At 44.3% G+C, this 21,549-nt stretch overlaps 2 long non-coding RNA genes across 4 annotated transcripts in view; one reads left to right on the top strand and one right to left on the bottom strand.

Moving 5' to 3' along the window:
• LOC119254867 (uncharacterized) overlaps positions 1-21,549 on the top strand; it is a 324,898-nt gene that overhangs the window by 2,865 nt on the left and 300,484 nt on the right. For both annotated transcript variants that reach the window (XR_005127396.2, XR_008553669.1), the window contains exon 2: positions 8,359-8,582. This is a non-coding gene — a long non-coding RNA (uncharacterized LOC119254867). The remainder of the gene's footprint in view (positions 1-8,358; positions 8,583-21,549) is intronic.
• LOC119256265 (uncharacterized) lies at positions 19,281-21,481 on the bottom strand. 2 transcript variants are annotated; one of them, XR_008553670.1, is made up of 3 exons: positions 20,604-21,481; positions 19,931-20,385; positions 19,281-19,298 (listed from the first exon to the last, which is right to left on the bottom strand). It is a non-coding gene; the product is annotated as an uncharacterized LOC119256265 (long non-coding RNA). The 2 variants fall into 2 exon arrangements; XR_005127676.2 differs by having other exon boundaries at positions 20,612-21,481.

Below are 21,549 nucleotides of genomic sequence, written 5' to 3'. Positions count from 1 at the left end.
GTCCCATGAACGTCTAGTATCCCATTGAAATTATTAATAGTGTCACTTCCACCGTCAAAGGTTCTGGTTTCTTCAATATACAATATGCTCACCCAACTGGATGATGTTAAGTAAGGGACCATGGACTTTACCTATGCCCTGCTTGCTGATTTCATGTTCCCACCTGAAAGGAAACACCATAGGCCAAACTTTTTTATATAATTGTCTTTCTAAGAGATTAAATTGGTGCCTTTATTTCAGAAAAGCACAGAAATTCCCTGCCGGAAGCAATCTTTAGGATGTGTTAGACTAGCTAACATTTATCCAGCACTTACTGTGTGCCAGGCAACGTTCTGCGAGTTTTACATACACTAATCAATCCTCACTGCAACCTTTAAGGCAGGTTTTATTTCCTCATTTGCATTTTACAGAGAAGGCTCCTGGAGCTCGCAGAGGCTCAAGAGCACGGCCAAGTTTTGGCCACGGGGAATTACAAAGCTCTAATTCATCCCAGCCAGAGGGTCTCCAGAGGCTGTGCTTCACCAACATTCCTGCTCTCTCTTTCCATGTGCTTCTACAAATGGGCAAAGAGAGCCCAATGAGGAAGGTGAATCGATTTAAAGTGGGACGAGGGGCCCACCCCACATTTTCATACTGCTGCTCGGCTGACAAAGCTCTCCAGTAGATGAAATGCATTATGTGTTACTAAAGCAGAATATTTCTGTGTGGATAGAGAACACTGGGGTAAAGGTTTAGGCGATAGTTGCATCAAGTCACTTACTGAACTTCAACTCAACTTTGTCAAGGTCAGATGATGAAAACCTAACTTCTGTCAAGTGTGAGTATCAAGCAGGTGACGGTGTCCATGGCGTCAGCAGGGACTCCTGGAGCTGGTGTGATACCTGGCTGCTTGGCGATGTTCCCATCTGGGTTTGGAGCCACAGCTGGTTTCTTTTGTGCATTGCTGTTGGCTCTGAGATGGTGGCAGAGAAGCCTCCCTCCCACATGCTGCTCTTTCAGTAGGTCAAAAAGAGGCCTAAGCACACATTGACAGAGCTGGAAACATCAGCTGGCATGTAGGTCTTGCCTGTTTCTGCAACAACTTTGCTCTTATTTTTCACCATATCCCTGACGTCCATAGCGCATGGCTGCAGGCACAATTGTTAGCACATAACTGGAGGCTGCATTAGAGACTCGGGAGATGAGATAGATGCCTGCAGACTACAGAGGCTGCCAGGGGATGGTCTGGGTGATACCCATCAGGCTCTGAGTAATTTTTGTCAGAACAAGATCTATTTTCCTCTATAGAGACTGTACTGGCATTTTTCAACTCATGGAACTAGTGGCTTTGCAAGTGTTTGAAGAAAAACAACAGGGGATTCAGTTAAAAGTAAAAGAGAGATTGAAACATCTCTTTTAATTTGGCTCAAAATGAGGATTGGAGATGGGTGGGTAAGAGGAGGAAATGTATAAAGGTCGCATCTGTTTTGAAGAGGTTGATATTGTGGAATCGCACATGAAGTGTTGAGTCTGAAGAGGCGTGTGGAGTGTCTGGGGCCTGTTCTTTGGAACCAGCACAGCCGAGTCCAGGCCTGACATGTGTTGATGCCTTGGCCAGTTCTTAACTGTGACTCAGTTTCCTCACCCTCAAGATGGGGATCCTAATAGCACCCCTTAGACGGATTACAAGGATGAAAAGTGTTTAAAGAGTTTAAACCCTGTGAATAGTTTAAAGAGCAGCTGGCAGTTGCTAGGTCCACATGTGTCTTGCTTCTTATTTGTATTATCTGAACACATGTGCTCCTTCGCCAACTTTCCAACAGCAGAGTCTGCTGGGATTTACTCAGCACATCATAAACAGCCTCTCCGTTCAAAATGGCTTCTCATGTGGTCTGTGAAGGAGCGGTCTTTAAAGGGTTTAACTTTTTAAGTTTTTTAAAAAAGATTTATTTATTTATGCATACAAGAACTGGGGTGTAGGCCAGAGGTGTGGGAGTTGAGAGCATTCACCAGAGACAGAGTGGGGAGCAGAACAGGCAGATGTACTGAAATCCACTGCTGAGGGGAGCAGCGGGGAGACAGGAGAGGTCTGCTGTGCCATGTTGGTAGCTGCCTGGCCGGGGATCGATCTCATGCTGCAGTGGCTGCGGAAAGCTTCATAGTGCTGTGACTTAACCCCTTGCACCACCAGGGAGGCCCCTAAACAGTTTAATTTTGACTATGCCTGGTTGGACGGAAGATTTTGTAAAACCCTGCAGTTCTGCAGCAATGGGAATTTGCTCTGGGGTTTCCAAATGCTGCTTCTCACTTCTTAACTCTTCTTTGGCTGGTGGTGCTGGGGTGGGGGGGTGCGCGGAGGCAGGCAGGCAACGGAGGCTCCCAACCCCTGTACATCTTAGTGCTTTCTCTGGGCTCTCTCATGGTCTTGCCTCTTCCCTGGTCACTTGTCCTCATGAATCCATCCGCAGTCGTTGAGTGACTCTGCCCTTGTATCCCTGCCCTCCAGGCTCAGGTGTGCGCATGTACCCACGGCCATGCCACACTCCAGGTGTCCACACTCAGGCACGCGTGCCCCGCGGTCTCGGTCCCAAATGCCATCTGCATCAGCACGATCAAGGCCGCAGGTGACAGCCACAGAGGCCAGTGGTGCAAAAAGGCTGATTCATTCACTTACCCTACAGCTGCCCCCCTGGATCTGGAGGAGCAGAGGGGTAGCAAGGGAGCCAAGTCTGACCAAGCATAACTGCTATTTTCTTAGTCACATCAGTATGTCTGCTTTGTCGATTCATGACCCAAAGTGTGTGTGTGTGTGTGTGTGTGTGAGTGCACGTGTGTCCGCACCCCCTCGCATGCGAGTGAGTCATCTACAGCACCGCGTCTAATAATGAGTGTGATGGTCGCCTCAAGGCCCCAGGAAACCGCTGGGCTTTCTGGGCAGGGTGGATCCACTAGGACCCGACAGTGATTGGTATGATCGTCATCACGCTGACCAGTTGTTCTCAGTTTGGGCTGCTCCTTGGGGTCACCTGGGCGCTTTCCCATCGCTGATGGCGGAGTGAACCCCCCCCCCACCCTTTTGTTGCTGCTGGAGCTACAGGCTGGTAAGAGGCTGCGCTCTGGGTGAGGAGGCTGCGGGACTGGCTCAGGGCGGAGAAGGCCTCGGTTTCCTGGGGGTGCTGGGCGCAGACCCCAAGGTAAATGGTGGACTTCGCGCCCCACGCTGGGCCAGGGCTTGGTGTGAATGTCCTGCTCCACAGAAACTAGGACACTGAATGCCTCAGGCTGCCCGAGGGCCCCTGGAAGGAGCGGGAGGGGAAGGCAGGCCCTTGGGAGAGTCCCCTGCACAAGTGAGCGGTTTTTAGGGAGCGAGGCCGGGTCTTCAGTGGGAGGCTGCCGTGGCTCCAGCCACCTGCAGCGGCGGGAAAGCCACAGAGCAGGATCTCTAGGAGCCAGTGCAGCAGACCCGGTAAAGCAGGAGGGAGTCCTGGAGGCTTCGGTGGCTTTGGCAGACTTGTATTGATTTTACCAGGTACGCGGCAGGCAGGGGTGCCCGGGACTGGGAGCCTGGCAGGCCTCCCACCCCCAGCAAGGCTTCACTCTCTCTGGGCTCTCCGGGGTTCTCCCATGGCCTCCTTCTCTCTCTTCTCATGGTTCTGCTATTTCCGCTGTTGCTCCCCACCAGCGTTGGCCTCTTTCTCCTTCTGGTCTGCAGGCGTCCTGGTGATGCCGCCCTTATAAGCCCAGTCTTTCAGCCCAGGTGACTCCCATCTACATATGCCCACACCCCACTGCAGGTGCCCGCCGTCAGGCATGCACTCAGGACCACAGGGATCCATCATCAACCCTAATGGCGGGAGGGCAGAAAAGCCTGACATTTACTTACCCTACACCACCCCAGTCCTGGCTGCCTGCCTGCCCCGCCCCACAGAACACTGGAGGAGCCCATTGGCCATAGTTCCTTTCTACCTGCATAGCCTTCGGCAGCGCTGGGGGGAATCTTTGACTCTAACTAAACACCCTGGCAGCCCGGGGTCAGAGCTCTGCCAGCAGGAGAGGCAGACAGGCTGCAGAATTTAAGGAGGTGGTTGCCTGAGAATGGGCGCCTCGTTTTTCTCTTTTGCATCCTGGTGACTTCCTCATTTCACTTCATCCTTGGTCTGAGCTGTAGTTTGGGTGTTTTCTAGAATTGCCCATTTGACAGCAGGTCATATGTGTAGTTTGCAGCAACAACTTTTGTAAGTTTAGGTTGATTGGGTGGCAGGGCGGGGACCAATCTCAGGTTGGGGTCCACTGTTCATCTTTAACTCCATTCCCTGTGGATGGCAACCCCTTCCCGTGCCCTGGGGCTGCCCCCTCCCTGCGTTGTGTGACCGTACCCCCAAGGCTCCATGTTCATGTCTAGGAGCGAACTTCTTGGTTGGGTCTCTTATGTGGATTTTTTGTAATGGCCATACAGTCTCTATTTTATTTTTATTTTTTAAAGATTTATTTATTTATGCATACAAGAGCTGGGGTGTTGGCCAGAAGTGTGGGGTGAGAGGATTCACCAGAGACAGAGTGAGGAACAGAACAGGCAGACTGACTGAAATACACTGCTGAGGGGAGCAGAGGGCGAGACAGGAGAGGTCTGCTGTGCCATGTGGGTCACCTCCCTGGCCGGGGATTGACCTGGTGCTGCAGTGGCTGCCAATAGCTTCATAGTGTGGGACTTAACCCCTTGCGCCACTAGGAAGGCCCAACACACAGTCTCTATTTTAAGACAGACCTGCCCAACATACCTTGCAAATTGGAAGATAAGCCAGACCTCATTTTCAGCAGCTTAGGGAAATGACTGCCTGCCTGCACCTTGGGGGTAGCTCGCTCATGTTCTATCCAATTACACAATACTCTCCACATTTGGTACAATTCCAGTGTATTTCACAGGCTGTTGTCCCCACAAGAAACATTTTATAATACCCATCGACCTTTTCATACTCAACTGATTCTATAGAAAATTGCCTTCATTTCCAATAAGGAATCTGAGAGTTTAATTATGAGTCAGGTTGAGAACCAGGGTGACCTCAAATGGGGGAAGCTAAAGGACTTTCTGAGGGCAGAGAAGTGCTTTTGTTTACATAGTTTTGTATTTTTATAGTATTTCTCTTATGTTAGAATTCAGCTTTATTTCTTGCCACCAGTGAAGTTAACCTCCAGCCCTTCTGTGATGGAGGAGCCATAGAATTGGAGCTCTAAAGTGTCTTTCTATAACAGGGTGGTCCCCAGGAAAGGGGGAGGTTCTGTAACAGGGTGGTCCCCAGGAAAGGGGGAGGTTCCAGGTTTCCTGCCCCACCCAAGGGAGGGTGGAGCTGAGCAGGGAGAGAAGAAGCTGAAGAGGAGACTGAGGAAGGAAGAAAGCAGGATGGAGCTAGAAGGAGACCTGGAGGTGGCACATGGAGCCTAGAGACACGTGAAGAAACTGCGCTTGTCTTTTGGTCGTGGACTGGGTGACACAGATGTGGGTGAGACCTGTGGGGAGGTGACAATGGCAGCTTTTATCTTGATTTTGCTCTTTTCCTTCCGGGCTTGTCTGGTTGTTTCTGACCCTTTTCTGTGGGGGTTCCCACTGGAAGGTACTTTAGACTTCAGGCAGGCTTTGGGGCCTTGCTCTGGGCCAATCCCATATGGATGGACTTTTACCCACGAGGGGACAGGCAACTTTGGGTGCTTCATTTAGAAACTAGATTCTTTGCCTTTCCTGGATTGTTTCCTAGTTTTATTAAAGTTCCTTCCCATTAAAGTCTCCTATGTTTTTGTGTTGATGCGGCGGATGGCAGAACCCATTTAGAATAGGCAGGTTTGCAGGGTTTGGGCTGCCCCTCTCCCTGCCCTGTAACATTTCAAGTGAAAGGAATCTGCTTTGGCTGGTGGCACCGGGTGCCTGGCACTTTGTGGCACTTACCACCAACCAGACTATAACAGCTGCTTTGTAAGAATGGCATAAAGGAATCGCTCAGCGTGGAACACAGCACGCAGTTAGTGCTTAAGAACCTCAGTTTCAGCATCTAGTGGCCACCGACCAGAATGTATCCTCACCTAACCCTTTTTGTTTATATAAGGAGATAAACTGAGGACTCTCCACAGAGGGGCCCGTGGTGGATGGCTCTGCCTCTTGTCCATGGCCTTGGGACAAAGAACACAGGCAGAGAGAATTGAGGGAGAACTGAGGCCCTCAACGGAGACTCTGGATCCTTTCCTGGGGCTCCGGGGCACCTAGTGGGTCCATCTACTCAGGTCTACGTGACCTTTGGAGAGTCCTGCTCCTCCATGTTCTTCATTCTTTTTCTAGGGAAACAGGACACCTGAGCCTGCCTAAGGCTGAGTCAGCAACTACATGGAGATTCTGGTTTCAAAGTCTGGGGCTCCAGCCTGGATGGGATGGATACGCAAAAACACTTGCTTTTCTATTTTTTTAAAAACAAACATTTGGAAATTCTTTCCCTTCCCCACCACTATTGATTTTACACTATTGATAGATTTTTTTTCAAAAAGACCATTTGTATGTAAATCAAGCAGACATGCAGGCCATTTGCATTTATATTAGCAGGGTGCTCATTGTCATTAATTATTTATTGTTTTTAGCTATCCTGAAACTTGGGTTTTCTGGTCTCCATCTCACAGCTGGAGCAAGCTTCTAAAGCCCTTGGGTTGCCAGTTCCAAGTCAGGTGGACTTTTGTGACTCAGCTAAGATGGAAACAGGCCCTTAAGTGGGCCAGGTGCTTGGGTCCTTACTGAATGAATTTCTACATGGACCTTCTTTTGTGAAAATACTAACATTTGGAGATTCATTTAGCGTTGTTATGGAAACCCCTTGGTTCATTTGTTGCTAGCATTCTGAGTGAACTTCTGCCACAAACATTTTCAAGCATTCACCAAAGCAGTGAGAGTGATAAGATGAACTCTGCTCCCCAATCCACTGTCTACTTGATCAACATTTCACCCATTTCCTCTCACCTCCCTCCCACTTCTTGTTTTACTAGATTTTTGTTTGCTGACATATTGTAAAGGAAATCCTCGATACCACAGACTTTTCACCCATAAATGCCTCAGAGCAGACAAGCACTTAAGAAAACAACAGAATCATCACACCATTATCTCACCTGATATAATTAACATAACGATTTCATGCCACCTGGTCCCAATCCATGACTTAAAAATGTCTAATTTTATTCGGTTTCTTCCATCAGGATCCCATATTTGTTGCTGTTTGATGTTAATCCCATCAATCTGATAAGCATTACTGAATGCCAGTGATGGGCCATGAGCTGCAGCAATGGAAACCATTGTGATTTCGTCCCTGACCTGGAGGCGATCACAGTCCTGCAGAAAAGACAGACACAGAATTAAACCACCTGAGTCTGTCCAGCTCAGGGAAGACTCAAACCGAGTTGTGTATCATGTGCAGCAGGGACACAGGGAAGGGGCTTGGGAAGCAGTGGGGTGATGGCGGGCATGTCCTGGTCCAGTAAGTCTAAGGTCGAGAAGCAATTGTGATGTGTTTCAAATGTCGATGGACACGTTCAGTGCCCTCATTGTCTGTGGTGGTGTTACGCATATTCTACCTCCTGAGGAGAGGGGTGGCTAGATGATGCAATTACTGAACACGAGTTGGAGTTTGACAGGCAGTTAATCAGGCAGAGGAAGTCCAGAGAGGATGGACCCCGGATGAAGTGTGCATGGTGGCTGATGTGTGTCTTTTGGGGACCAGTGATGGGAGGGGTTCAGGCGTGGAGGAACGGGTGTCAAAATCCACTGACTGGGGGTTGGGAATGTTCTGTAAACCAGGAAAGGGACTCTGCTTTAGGAAACAGGATACCGCTGGAAGATTTAAAGAAGACAATGATAAAATTGGATCAGTATTTTGGGAAAAAAAATCTGCTGGCACCATAAAGGCTAAGGTGGGCCAGCGATTGCCTGAGAAATCTCCAAGAAAGAGGCTTGCAGAGGGAGAGGCCAGGAGAGAAGGAAGATCTATTCCATGCTTATTTTTTCCTAATGATATTTAGGATTTTTTTTTTTTTAACACACCCATTGTAGAAAATTTGGAAAAGACATAAAGAAGAAAAAAAATTCCTGTACTCCTGGAAGCATATCTTCGAATATTTTGCTATCTCTCATTTTAGTTTTATCCTCCTTCTTTCTGAAAATTTGATATGTACATAGGGTTTTGAATCCTATTATTGCACATATTATGCCATAATTTTACAGTGTCACCAGGAGTTAAAAGGCATGCTTTTGAACTAACATGTCACTCCACCAGAGAGTGATACCATCATTTATTAATTATTCTCCTGTTGAGACAGCTCTGTTATTTACAGGCTCCTTTCTTCTTTGCATTTCAGAGGGTAAACGGTGCTTGCATTTCTGCCAAAGTTCTACACCCACATCTAAACAGAAGTCCTGGATTCCCTGTTGCTTTGACTGAAATTTTCCACTGAAACCATCCTCTCATGCTCAAATGTGACCAACCAGTGGCCACAAGATAAACTCTGAACTTCTAGAAGCCCTGTGTAGTGGGACTTGCAGCTTCACCCATGGCCCTGTGTCTAGGATGACAGCTCATCAGGTGAGTGGGTGGACTGGCCTTTGACCTGAGTTTGTAAATCATGTCAACATTTTGTTATTGCTGTTCACAGGAAAATATTTTTTTGGAAGCACTTCACTTAGCACAACTGATACACTTTCAATCTATTCATAGCTATTTCCTTCATAACAGACAGGTGTGAGAATAGATATCTCTGATTTTCAAAGATTACCAAGGGGGTACAGGCTGCTCAGCTGCCGGAATTAGATGCTATTTTGTGAAAAATGTTTGAAATGCTCAAATGTTTGCTTGTCTGCCATCAAGGGCCTCGTGGTCCTAAGTTCATTGTTGCCCCTTCGCTTCTTTTCCCCGTAACCTTCCATTGATGGTTTGGGTTCTTTCGAGGAATGCTACAGTGAGCTTACTTGGGAATCTGGCTAGAGTGTACAGTCTGTCCAGCTTTTATGTATAACCTTATCAGACCATAGTTCATAGAATGATAGGAATTAGAGGCGATGGGTCCAATCAATAACCCACCCTTCTCCAAAATATTATGCATGATAGACTAGCAGAACGATGTGAAAATACAGGGAAATCAATCGATGGAACTCCTGATTATAGGAAATATAGAAGGAATATGACCAAAACCACAGAAAGGTGGGCACATATTTTTGAGGAAATATTTTTTCAGTAGATCATTGTGATGTGTCCAAATTTTGCTGTAGTATTGAGGACATTCTGATGACTCATTAAGTTAGTGGTTTGTTCAAGAAGCAACGGTCATGGAGGCAGGTCACACCTGAGCAAGCTGTGTGTGTCCCAGGAGCCCAGGCAGCTCTCCTTGGTGAGAGTATAGGCTCCTTGGAAACTTGATCCAGCAGAGGCAGCCACATGTGTCCGTCAGGGTGTTTGGTTGGAGCTGGGTTTCTTCTCCGACTTTGTTTTTAGATTTTTTTTTTAAAGATTTATTTACTTATGCATACAAGAACTGGGGTGCAAGCAGAGGTACAGGGGGTGAGAGGATTCACCACAGACAGAGTGGGGAGCAGAACAGGTGGATCCACTGAAATACACTGCTGAGGAGAGCAGCGGGAAACAGGAGAGGTCTGCTGTGTCATGTGGGTAAGCTGTCTGGCTCACCAAGGATCGAACTTGGGCTGCAATGGCTGCTATAGCTTGATAGCACTGTTTTTAACCCCTGCGCCACCAGGGAGGCCCTCGTTTTTAGCTTTTTAAGAACCAAGATTCTCAACCACCTTCCTGGGAGTTCCTTCTTGGCTACCTCTGCACAGATGCAGCTGGGAACACACTGCAGGAACTGTTAATTTCCCATTATTTACTAATGAGTAGAAACACATTGTGTCATGGAATTCTCTACATGGAAGGTGAAAAATAAAATGTTGGCAAAAAAGATCATTGAAAGGCCACCATTTATTGGGCTATCTATGTGGATTCATGGAGAGAAGAACTATAAGTAGAATGTGGTGTGTCCCTTTCCATTTTGGTGGGTTTCTCAGGAAAGAAATTTAAAAAGAATGAGAAGAGAGGTGAAGGCAGAGTGTGGGATTCTGGGGTGGGGGTGGGGGGCTGAGGAAGGAAGCAATTGGATGCCTTTGCATTTTATTTCCTGTCTTCCTGGGATAGATGTTCTTCATGCGTGAATGTGTGGGATTCAGGTCATACCTTAGCTTCCATCAAGAGTTGAACAACAATCTTGCCATTAATTTCCATAATGAACAATGCTGAAACTCCCATTTTTTGACTTTTAAAAAATCACTCTATTTACACATGTTATCAAATACTTGAAAAATAAAGAATGACCATCATTCCATTATCTAAGGAAAGTTTTTGTTAATCTCTGAATAGAAAACAGCACTACAGATGAGTTGGAAGTTAGAATATTAACAGCTGGAGCTATTAGAAATTCTGCAGATAAAGGATTAAGCTGATCTTTAAAAAAGATTGGGAGAATTAAGATTCCTTGGGAGGAGAAGGGGAGCTTCTTGGCTGTGGATAAGGGTGGTAGAGGATGAAGATAATAAGAGAAAAAAAGAACGGGGCCCAAATGAGTGTGTGTGTGTGTGTGTGTGTGTGTGTGTGTGTGTTGCAGACAAGCTTTGGGCTCATTACACTGGAAAGCATTGATTATATATTAGACTTGACTATGGCCACTCTATTGCCTGGAAGGGAAATCGGCTCAAATATTATTAGATATTTAAATGGGCATGTGGAAGCTAAGAGATGGCATTGATGGACATTGTTATGTACACTTGGTTTTCTCTGCAGTTGGAAAAACCATAATATGAGGGATTCTATCCAAGGACTATAGTCATGTGTAGTCCACTTGAAGATGTCTTTAGCCCCAACACTGGGGCCATAAACCTTGGGATTGGATTCCCTACACTGCTGTTGCCTTCTGAGATCCATATGCTTCTGCCAGAGATCCACCCTGCACCCCTACCCCAGGTTGCTCACTTCCGAATCCCATGTCACATAGGCGCCCTTCATTTAGAGATTCTAAGTCACAAGGAAGAAACTAGGCTCCCATTCATAAAGGAATTTGTGATTACAAATTTGCTGGATGAGTCATCTGAATGTTCCCCGTGTGGGAGAAGATAGACTGGAGGTGTCTGACACTTGTTAAGGTAATGAATGTCCACTAATAGATTTTGGGAGAAGGAGGGTTTTAGTTAATATTAAACATTTAAAATTTTTTTTTTGATGTTAGAGAATTTAATTAATTCACCTCTTGAGTTTACAGTGAAGAGTTACAGTAGGAGTTACACCTCTTGAGTTTACAGTGGGTTTCTTTGAAATATCTGGACCTTGACTATGTGACAACCAGGGTAATAGAGTCTGTATGTGGTGAAGGACCTCAACACAGAGGGGCTAGTGCCACTTAAATTTAACTTGGTAGCTATTTATTGAACACCTGTGAAGTGTCAGGATGTAGGTGAGGGGTCAATAGCCTTGACCTTCTCTCCTTTCATCCTATTTCCATGGTCCTGTCGCCAGGCAGCTTTCATAGCTGCACAGCAGACAATCCCTCATCTTAGTGACTTGAAATCATGCAGATTCATTTCTTACCATCATGGGACTCAAGCTGAAGGCTGGTCCCTATTGGAACATACGTGGTTTGAGGTCCATATGGAAGTCTTGTGGTTGAACCATGCGGCAGTTGTTCAAGCTTTTGCTTGGAGCTGGTTCAGCTCCCTTCTCACATCTCATAGCCAAGCACAAACATACTGCCTAGCTTGAGGTCAATGCTCTTTCCTCAGATAAGGGCAGTCAAAAATGTCAAGATTCAGTGCAGTAAGTCACACTCCATATCAGCTTGGCCAAACTCGCAGGAGGACTGTAAACTCTTTCTTCAAAACTGACTTTCAGAATTAAACACTGAGTATTCCTTGTGTGGTCTGGACGGCACACATATAGAGGTTCCCTTTCTTCAGACCCAATATCAAGCTTCTATAAGAGAGCCTAAGATTAGACTACATTTTTTGTTTTAGCAGCAAGATCACTCTATACTACCTACTGTTGGGAAGGCAATCATAGCATGGGGCCACCTGATGCCCTGGGAGCTGGGCCTGGGCTCTGAGAGGCTCCTTCCCCCTTGCCAGCCATGTGGGGTATGCTTGTCTTCCCTGCTCCTAGAGGCTGCCCAAACTCCTATTCCTGAGACAGACTGTGTTGCTAAGGCCATCTGGATGGTGCATGTGAGAAAACATAGTTAAAGTCTCTATATAAACTTTGAACTTTGGGGAAGCAAGTTTGGAAAACTACTGGTTATGCAGCTGCCCGAGACAAATCTTGTAGGTAAGGTCCTTGGTTATTAAAACTGCCACCACTAGTGAGGGACATTGGCCTTTCTGTTAGTCTCTCTTTGCCCTCCGTGTTCAGAGACCAGTTTCAGATTACACCTTTCTTATGGTACAACACCTGTTTTTTGAAACCCACTCCCTCATGTTCCAGCTCCCTCCTACACTGCCTCTCTTTTCATTGGTGTTACCCTAATTTGGGCCATGTGTCAGGACTAACCAGCTGGCTTCATATATCAAGTTCCTGGATAAAGCAGAGATATTTCCCTGCTCGGTTCATTCTCTGAAAGAAATTCTTCATGTTCCCTCTCTCCACCTGTTATGGACCTATTGGTCCTACACTTTCCACCCCTCCCCTGTCTGACCCTCCCCTTTGTCTATAAACACTACCAGCTGTAAGTTCCTGAGATAGGTGTTGTTTGGGATGCAGAGAAATTTAAACCACAGTTTAAGCTTTAAGGAATTGACAGTCTAGCCTCACAGGAAAGACTTTTAGCTTTTGCAAACCTCAAGAAAATGAGAGAGCAAAATAAGATTATTTTGGAAAGAAAAGAGCGATTATCACTAGTCATGGAGTGGGGGCATTGGGGCTAGTGATGGATGCAGTGATGGGGTGACCATACCCGAGAGCAGACAGCAGTCAGGCCCTGGGGTCTGTTCAATTATGTCCCTCTGGTTTCCCACTCACACAGCCTCTCAGACTCTCTCAACCTCATGTCCGAGCTGCAATATGGAAATAATAACAACAGCCCATCTCCCAAACAGTGTTCTGGAAGCCACAAACAGGGAATGCGTATGAAATGCGTCACAAGTGCTTGTGATGTAGTAACCTCTCAATCCATTCCCGAACAGTCTCTTTGCATTTTGGCTTTTGAATTTAAAATGCATTTCCCCAAAGGTACAATTTTCAGAATAAATCACACACTTTTCTTTACATGAACTATATTCTTAATTTCAGCAGGGCCTCAAGTGTATTAGCAGGAGGAGAGAGATTTTTTTTTTAAATACCTAATGTAGAACTTTGACATCCTTCTTCAATATTTTTTTTAATGCTCAGGAATGACTGGGGGGAGTGGGCCTGGCCCGCCTGGGAGTCTGTGGTTGAGGAGATGCATGACCTTCTCTTCCTGAATGTCACAGTTTTTCCTCTCTTTAAGTTCTGAACCAAGGATGCAAGGAATTCTTGCATCCCTTTGGATGAATGTCTCTGCATTCTGGTAACTACCTAGGACTAGTGGATCAACAGACCTATTTTTAATATTTTGAGAAACTTTCATGCTGTTTTCCATAGATACTGGAGCAGTCTACATTCCCATCAACAGTGCACAAGGTGAACCTCATAATTCTTTAAAACTCCAAATGCCTTCCATTGCTGTCCTCATGGGAGCAATCCCATAGCCCCTTTATGTCCCAGGCTGAGCACTAATGAGATGGGTTAAGAACAGGCTTGACTTATGAGAATATGCTATTTGTTAGTTGGGGTTTGTAAGTTGTCTTTATGTAAATGGTAAGTTGAAACATATCAACTAAATTTCTACGTAGAATTTATAGTGGTCAAATTGCCATTTTTTTCTGGACATAAGAGAATTTTTTCTTGTTCCTGGGCACATGAAAGAATTCTATACCAATGTCTAAGACCCAATCCTTTTCCTCTCCATAATTTAAAAACAGTATCATAGAATGATAACTGAATGCACCCCAAGAACCTCTTGGGATTTCTCTTTCTCTGTAACCCAGAACATTTTTTCCCTGCATTTCATCACCTTTTATAGCCAAGAAGTAATTCCTTTCAACCGATTAAACTGTGAGGCTAAATTTATAATTACCATAGATTATCATTAAAAAAAACACCCAACTACAATACTACAAAAAACCCCTGTGACTGCATTTTCCCTTTGTTCTTTATCCACAGAGGAAATATATTCCAAGTACCTAATTTTGAAAGGTGAGATTGGCTACCCTTAGGGTTAAAACTCATGGTAGATATTAAATTTGCTAGAAAGCCAAGCTATTGACTGTGTACTTAAGTTGTAAATTAACATGCTTTTTATAGTAAGACAGATTCACGCCATCATTTCCCTCTGTATCTTCTCCAAACTTGTTTGTGTGTGTGTAGGGGGGCAGGTACTGCGGGGAGGGTTCAGACTCCAGTGAAACCATGACAAAGGACAGAAGTTTGCAAGTTTTGTAAAAGGAAAGTGTGCAGAGACTTGAGACTGGCAGGTGTTGTGTTAAATGACTTTACTAGGTAAATATTACTTCTTAGGTCGCTGCATTCACATTAAAACTGGAGTTAGTGGCTCCAGGGAGGCTTTTATTTTGCTCTAATTTTCTGTGTCGGCAGGTACCAGGACCCTTCAGAAAAAAAGGGAAGAGCTGAGTTACAGAAATAACATAACTTTTCAGTTAGATGTATTTAGCTCTCTTCAGAGCTGGTGATTTTTTTTTTTCTATCTCTACTCTGTTCAGTTCTGCCAGATAAGGGAATTTGTTTTGAATACAACAATGCTGTTTTCCAAGAGGATAATTTTTTCAGGGCATTTTTTGCCTCTACTTGTCCTGATTGTTTATGCCCTTTGTTGTTTATAATGGGTTAAATAAAATGAGAGCTCTCCTGATCACTAAACATGGCTGAGGAAAGTGGTCACAGCAAATGAGTGTGAGAACAGATGAGAGTCTCCACGTGCAAGCACGGTGTGTCCAGGGCACGGGGCAGGGGCTGCTGCTGTCAGAGGGAAAGTCTTCATTGATGAGTGGGAGGCGGGACAGGGTGGAGACTGGCCACATTGGCTCACTCCCCTTGAGAGTATCATCCTCAGATCACCCCTTCCTTCCCCAGCCGACTCCTTGGGCCCACATTTTCCCAAGGTGTGTTATAGATCAGTGACGTCCCAGCCCCAGCCAGGTGCAGTCAGTCTCTACATTGGTAAAGGGCTGATGCTCAAATGGTTACTATTTGACTGGAAAAACAAGATTAAATACTTTTAATCTTGAGTTTTGTAGTAAGAGAAGGAACATTATATTATTTAGATTTTCGGTTTCACTTTTCACGTAGAGTCATTGATTTATACTCTTTGGTAGGGATTCCGTTGTACACAGCCTCATCCTTCCCATTCATATATTGAAGTCCTGACCCTCAATGTCACTGTATTTGGAAATAGGGTCTTTCAAAGGTAATTAAGATTTCAAGGGGTAGTTAAGGTTAAGTGAGGTCTTAGGGTATGGCCTTATTCTAATGGACCTGATGTCTCTATACAAAGAGCAAGGGACACCAGGGATCTGTGCACACAGAGATAGGCTAGGTGAGGTCACCTTGAGAAGGTGGCACCTGCAAGTCAAAGACAGAGGCCTCAGGAGAAGCCAGCTCAGTTGACATGTTGATTTTGGATTTTTAGCCTCTAGAACTGTGAGAAAGAAATGTCTATTGTTTAAGCTGCTTAGTCTGTGGTATTGTGTTATGGAAGCCCTAGCAGACAATTACACTATTGATTAGTAATTCCAAAGAAATTGCATATTCAAAAATGAGTTCACTGTGTTTATTTCTACCATTTGTACATATGGTTGCGTAATGTTAGCAAACCATCTTCTTATTTACTGACAATAATATATCCCAAGCCTTCATAACTTTATTGGCCTGCGATTTAGGAGATCAAAGACTAGAACCTTTTCAGAAAGTATGGTAACCCAACTGCTGGAAGATCCAGGAGGTAAGGAAACAGTCAACCTAATTCTCAGGAGCATTTATGAATACAAGGCAACAGGTGTGAGGACTTGTAAAGAGACTGAAAAGAACTCTGTATTTTATTCATCTGCTATTCAGGAAGACTCATCAACCCTAAGTGGGAAAATGTGAACTTGTAAGTGAAACTAGGGTAGCTCACCACCCCACTCCATGTAGCTAACCCATCCTTAAAGGACGGCCCGCTAGCCATTTGATGATGCAGTAGGAAGATGGTTGATTTTGACTTAACCCAAAGATGTCAAGGGGTGCCTCTTAGACATTGTTACAGTTGAACAAAAGAATGAAGCTCTTATTTTTTAAGCTTTAAAAGCGAAGGTATGGGTATTCAACAAAAACAGCTAAGACAAGTGCCCATCTGTGCTCACTGCAGCCAGTTCTTCCCTGGGAGAGTGGGAGCATTTTGTCTTTGGGGGGCAGACATAGGAAGGGAAGAGGCTGGTCAGTAGGTTGTTCACTTTAGCCTTCAAAAATCTTCATAATTGGTCCACTTTAATCAATTATGTTCTGCTCTCACGAACTTTTATTCTAAAGAATATTTCTTTGTTAGGGCTTTGTGGGGGAACATTTGCTTTGAATCCTTGGTTTTTGGCCTTGTGTCAAATCCCCTAAAGAAACTACTCCCAACCTAATCTCAACCTGCTGACGTGTGTGGCTTGAAGGTTTGGGGATGGTTCCAAGTGACCCAAGGCAAGCTAGGTGCTTCCCACCTACTGGGGTAAATGCAATTACACACTTGGAACTGTGATGGCCTTCTTAGAACACTCTGAGCTGGGGAGCAATTGGGTCAGGGAGGGAGGCCAAGGACAGAGGACACCAGCACCAGAACAGCCTAGGGCCTGCCCTTCTCTAATATGTGATCATCTTCTCAGTTTCAATTAGAACCAAAATGGTCTTCCAATGACAAGATCCCCTCCAATTAGCACAGAAAGCATTCTTCTTAGTGCGCCTCTACAAATATCATTTACCTTAATGATTTCATGCCCGGTTCTGTTCTAGGACACATGCCAAATTCTGTCCCAGGCCACATTCTTAATGACTTGAGAATGATCTGTTTCTCTTCTTTGTGTGTCCTCTTATAAGAACTATCCTCTCCACCTCATGCTTTGCAAATAGCTCCTTTTGCTTGATGAGCCCCTGAAGGTCTGCTAATATTTCCTTGTAGGGATGGAAACTCTGATCACTTCTTTGCAAGGAATAATAACCAAATATTTTTTTTACTCTCTGGTCACCCCAGATCTTCTACCATGACTAGCTTCTTTTCTGCCTTCTATTACAGAGCTATTGTAGAAAGGCAGGCCTTGCAATTTGCAATGTGCTACCTGCATGGATGTGTTCATCTTTGGAAGTAAGGCTGGGTGTGCAGTGTCAGAGGGGGTACAATCAATGAACTGAATAGATGACATTTAGTAACTGGAGAGTATTGAGACAAGTCTAAAGGGTAGGACTAATAGACCCGAAGCTTCCAATATAAAAAATATGCACTTCCCAGCAAGGATTGTGGATGGGGCAAGAAAGTAAAGAGAAGCCGAGGGAAGAAAGCAAATCAGAAGGTATGCTTTTGGTTCTATTGCTGTCCAACAGATTTTATATGCCAGATGAACACTTTTCTGTAGTTGAACAAAGCTCATCAGCTGAGAAAAAATGAGTGTCCTCTACCCCAACATCAACAGAAAGCCACGAACAAGCTGATAATTAGAAATTGCAAATACAAGAATGCTGTGAGCTCCCATGACACATATGTGAGAGGGAGAGTCACATCTTCAGGCATCTGGATTTCTCCAACCAAGAAGAAAGAGCTCTGCTCCTTTCCAGAGCAAGTGCACTTTAGCTAGACCCAGAGGATAATGGTTATCAATCAGGGTGATCTCTGCACGCCTCTCTGCCTCATCACAACTGACACCATACTGGCAATGTCCACATTTTTTTGTGGTCACAGTGGGGAGGGCTGGGGAAGCTGTGGAGGGACATATAGAGAGTGGGGACTCGGGATGCTGCTAAACGTCTTATAATCGAAGGACAGTTCCCCATAGGCAGGAATTGTCTGGCTGAAAATGTGGATATGCTGGTGTGGAGAAACTCTTGTGTAATGTTAGCTCCAAATACATTTCAAAATCAGGTGGGTGCTCAGAACACAATATCTCTCATCAGGCTGCTTTTTAGACACCTGCTACCGATTAGACATAAAGAAAAGTGATTTATAGCTCAAATCACTGTAAAAAATGACTTTACAGTTAAAATATAAGCTGACAAACCTGCTTCTCTTTCTCAAGGAACTGATTTGTAAAGAAAGGGTGTGCTGCTTTGATATAAAATTGTTTCTTTATTTCTAGAAAATAATTTTGCTTTCATGCATGTCAAAGAATGTGAAGTCTATAGATTTTTTAACACATTTTAGGACATGAATATTGAATAAACACTTGAAAACTAATTTGTTTTTGAACTATAGGATGACTACATTACTACTATGAACATGTGGATGTTTTACCCCAGGTCTTATGAAGATCAAATATGCTTAATTTTATTTTATTTTATTTATTTATTTTTTTAAGCTTTTATTATTTTTATTTATTTATACAAGCACTGGGTACAGTGTGAAGCGTGGGAGGGTGAGAGAATTCACCAGAGCCAGAGCCAGAGCCAGAGAGCAGAACAGGCAGAAGGACGAAGTACACTGCTGAGGGGAGCAGCGGGCGGCAGGAGAGGTCTGCGCGCCATGCGGGACCCTCCTCCGGTGACCGGGGAGCAGCCCGGGATCGAACAGGCACTGCAGAGGCTGCGGGCAGCTTCGCAACCCAGCGCTCAACCGCCTTGCCACCGGGGAGGCCCTGTGCTTAATTTTAGATGAGAATATAAATTGTACCCCAGTGTCCCACAGATTCTGCATCTATTTCAGCCTTGATAAGAAAAGTGATTGTTCATTATGAGGAAGAGGACAGCTTGTTCCTCTCATATCTCAAACCTGAGTCATTCAAGTTTAAAAACTTCACAAGGATCTTACATTTCAACCACTCAGAAATCATCATGGCCCAGGATGTCCTTGGGGATGGGAGATGATGCAATATTTATTGTGGTGTTTTGTGTACATGTGGTGGTTCACCTCACGGTGGGTCCACTCGGTTTTGTGCATTGGGAGATGGCCATGGTGTGCTGGGAGTTGTAAGTCAATAAGAGCATGGCTTTCTCTGGTGTTCCATCAAGCTGTTGGATTGATAATGAGAAACACTTTTAAGAGAGAATCTTAATATAGATCTTTTAAGCTCTTATGAGTTCACATCAATACAACTAATAAGCTTACTGTCGCTAGGCTAGTGTGTGTCTATTAAGTGAAACTAATTTCACTTAATCTTAATTAATTTTCAATTTCTATTTTGTCTCCTCGGTTCCTGCATTATTCTCTTAATTACAGCTTATGCTTAGCTTGCTGATACTAGAAATCAAAATTAAATGAGAAAAGGAAAGCAAGACTAAATCTGCTTAGGTGGCAGGTCATATGGCCAAATTGTTACTTGAATACAGAGACGCGTGTGGTCACCTCCATTTCAATTTCTGCAGAAATTAGTCTCTCCCTCCAAATGTATTAATTTCTACCTGAAATAACTAGGGCATTTGTTTTTTCCTAGCTGAAAATAGCTTATTGAAATGTCCAGAAACATATATGAGTACCTAGAAGTGGTATAAAATATGAACCATGAATGATAACAACCATTCTTCCTAAAGGGAACGATTTACTTTCATGAATATACACAACTGCAGAATCCAGCTCTTTTCTGAAGGGAATTGTAGACTCATCTCCAGTGATGTAATTGAACATGGTATCAGTTGATACTTACCATTTAATCAGAATTCTATGGACTTGGTCTTGCTTCCTAAATCCATTATTTATTTTACATTTTTGTATTCATTGAGACTTTTTATCCTAATTTTAAATCTTGGCAATTTTAAAAAAGTCCTGCTTTTCTTTTGAGTTTTCTGCTGAAAAGGAGTTGCATCTCCTTAGGTAGTTCTGAAAGCTGTTCCCAGGCTCTCCCCTGACACTTCAAACAAGGCCCACAAAGCAGCTCCAGACTCTCATAAAAAGCACATCGTCCTCACTGTCAGCTCCGTGTGCTGCCAGGGCAAGGTCGGGGCTTGAGTTTTTCATCTTCCATGACACTGTCAGAAAAGGGATGGAGGTTTTTCGTGGCTTTGGCCAATCAGAGCTATCTCCACCTTGTCATCGGAGATGTCCACCTTGTCACCCGTTCTAATGTAATGAGGAACTCCTTCCACAGTCTGTACTTCAGTCCTTCAGGTTTAAAAAGAGCATCAGCTTAGTGGTCCCCCAAACAAACTTCCATAGACAAAATTCTCCTCTTATCTAAACCTAAAACCAAACTGTGTACCTATCACCCGAAGCTAACAATCACAGTTAAGAATTTCTGGCTGATAGAATGAGCCCAAACAATACTGTTGGTGTCCTGGAAGCTGGTGCCAAACCCTGTAACCACTTCCCACCCCTGTTACCATCATACAACTGAAGTCTTTATCCATCAGAAAACTCAGCAGTTGCCCAGGTGTTCACAGCGTGCCTTAATCCTTCTATCTTTCTTTCTGCTTCAAGAGTAAAACTAGGAAATTATTTGACATAAGAGAAAAGGGAGGTTTGTGTGTGTTGGGAGGGGGTGAGTGGAGGGGGGACATGAAAGAAGATGATGATGGTTAATGAAATGAAAGTAGAAAATAGGAGGAATTGCAGTGTATTTTCTTACATGATCCATTTGTTTAAAGGCTGAGAGCTAAACAATAAGTTGAGAAGACCCCATGGCATTCAAGAGAGTTACGTGAATTAGTGAGGGACAATTAGCCTAGAACTTCATGCACATTCTTATGCCATCCACATGGTGAGCTGAAAAAGAAATTTGACCAGGACCCAACTGCACAAAAAAAAGAGCCAAAGTTAATGCATACATCCTGTCTTCTGGATGCTGGGTTTGGACAGATTTCTTATTTAAACAGAAACACACATATACACATGTCCAAACAAGAGAACTAGAACAGCATTCGGAAGACACAAAAGAAGAGCAGATATCTGAAAAAGATTTACTATAAGAATGAGAAAAAAATGTAGGAAACTAGCATCATCTATGAGTTAAAAAGAAAGACAGTTATCAAATAGGAACAGAATTCATATTAGATGAAGCTTTAGTTGGATCAATTAGAAACAGATCAGAAAAATAAAGACACCCAGCATTGAAACAGCAAAGATCAGAATCAAATAGATGTTAGAAACAATAAAAAAAAATGTGAGAAGTTCTAGGAGGACGTAGAAGGAAAAATGAGGCTGGAAAACAATGAGAGATCATGATAGGTGGAAGGCAGGGAAGGGGGAGCAGCATGGGAATTACAGGTGTCCCAGGGAGACGCAGTAGAACACATGCAATCATTCCAAGATAGAATTAAATAAAAGATT

The sequence above is a fragment of the Talpa occidentalis genome, unplaced genomic scaffold (assembly GCF_014898055.3).
Source record: "Talpa occidentalis isolate TD23 unplaced genomic scaffold, MPIMG_talOcc4v2.1 talOcc4.3, whole genome shotgun sequence".
NCBI lineage: Eukaryota > Metazoa > Chordata > Mammalia > Eulipotyphla > Talpidae > Talpa > Talpa occidentalis.
Note: the sequence above shows the minus strand (reverse complement) of the source record. Positions and strands in the feature narration are given on the sequence as shown.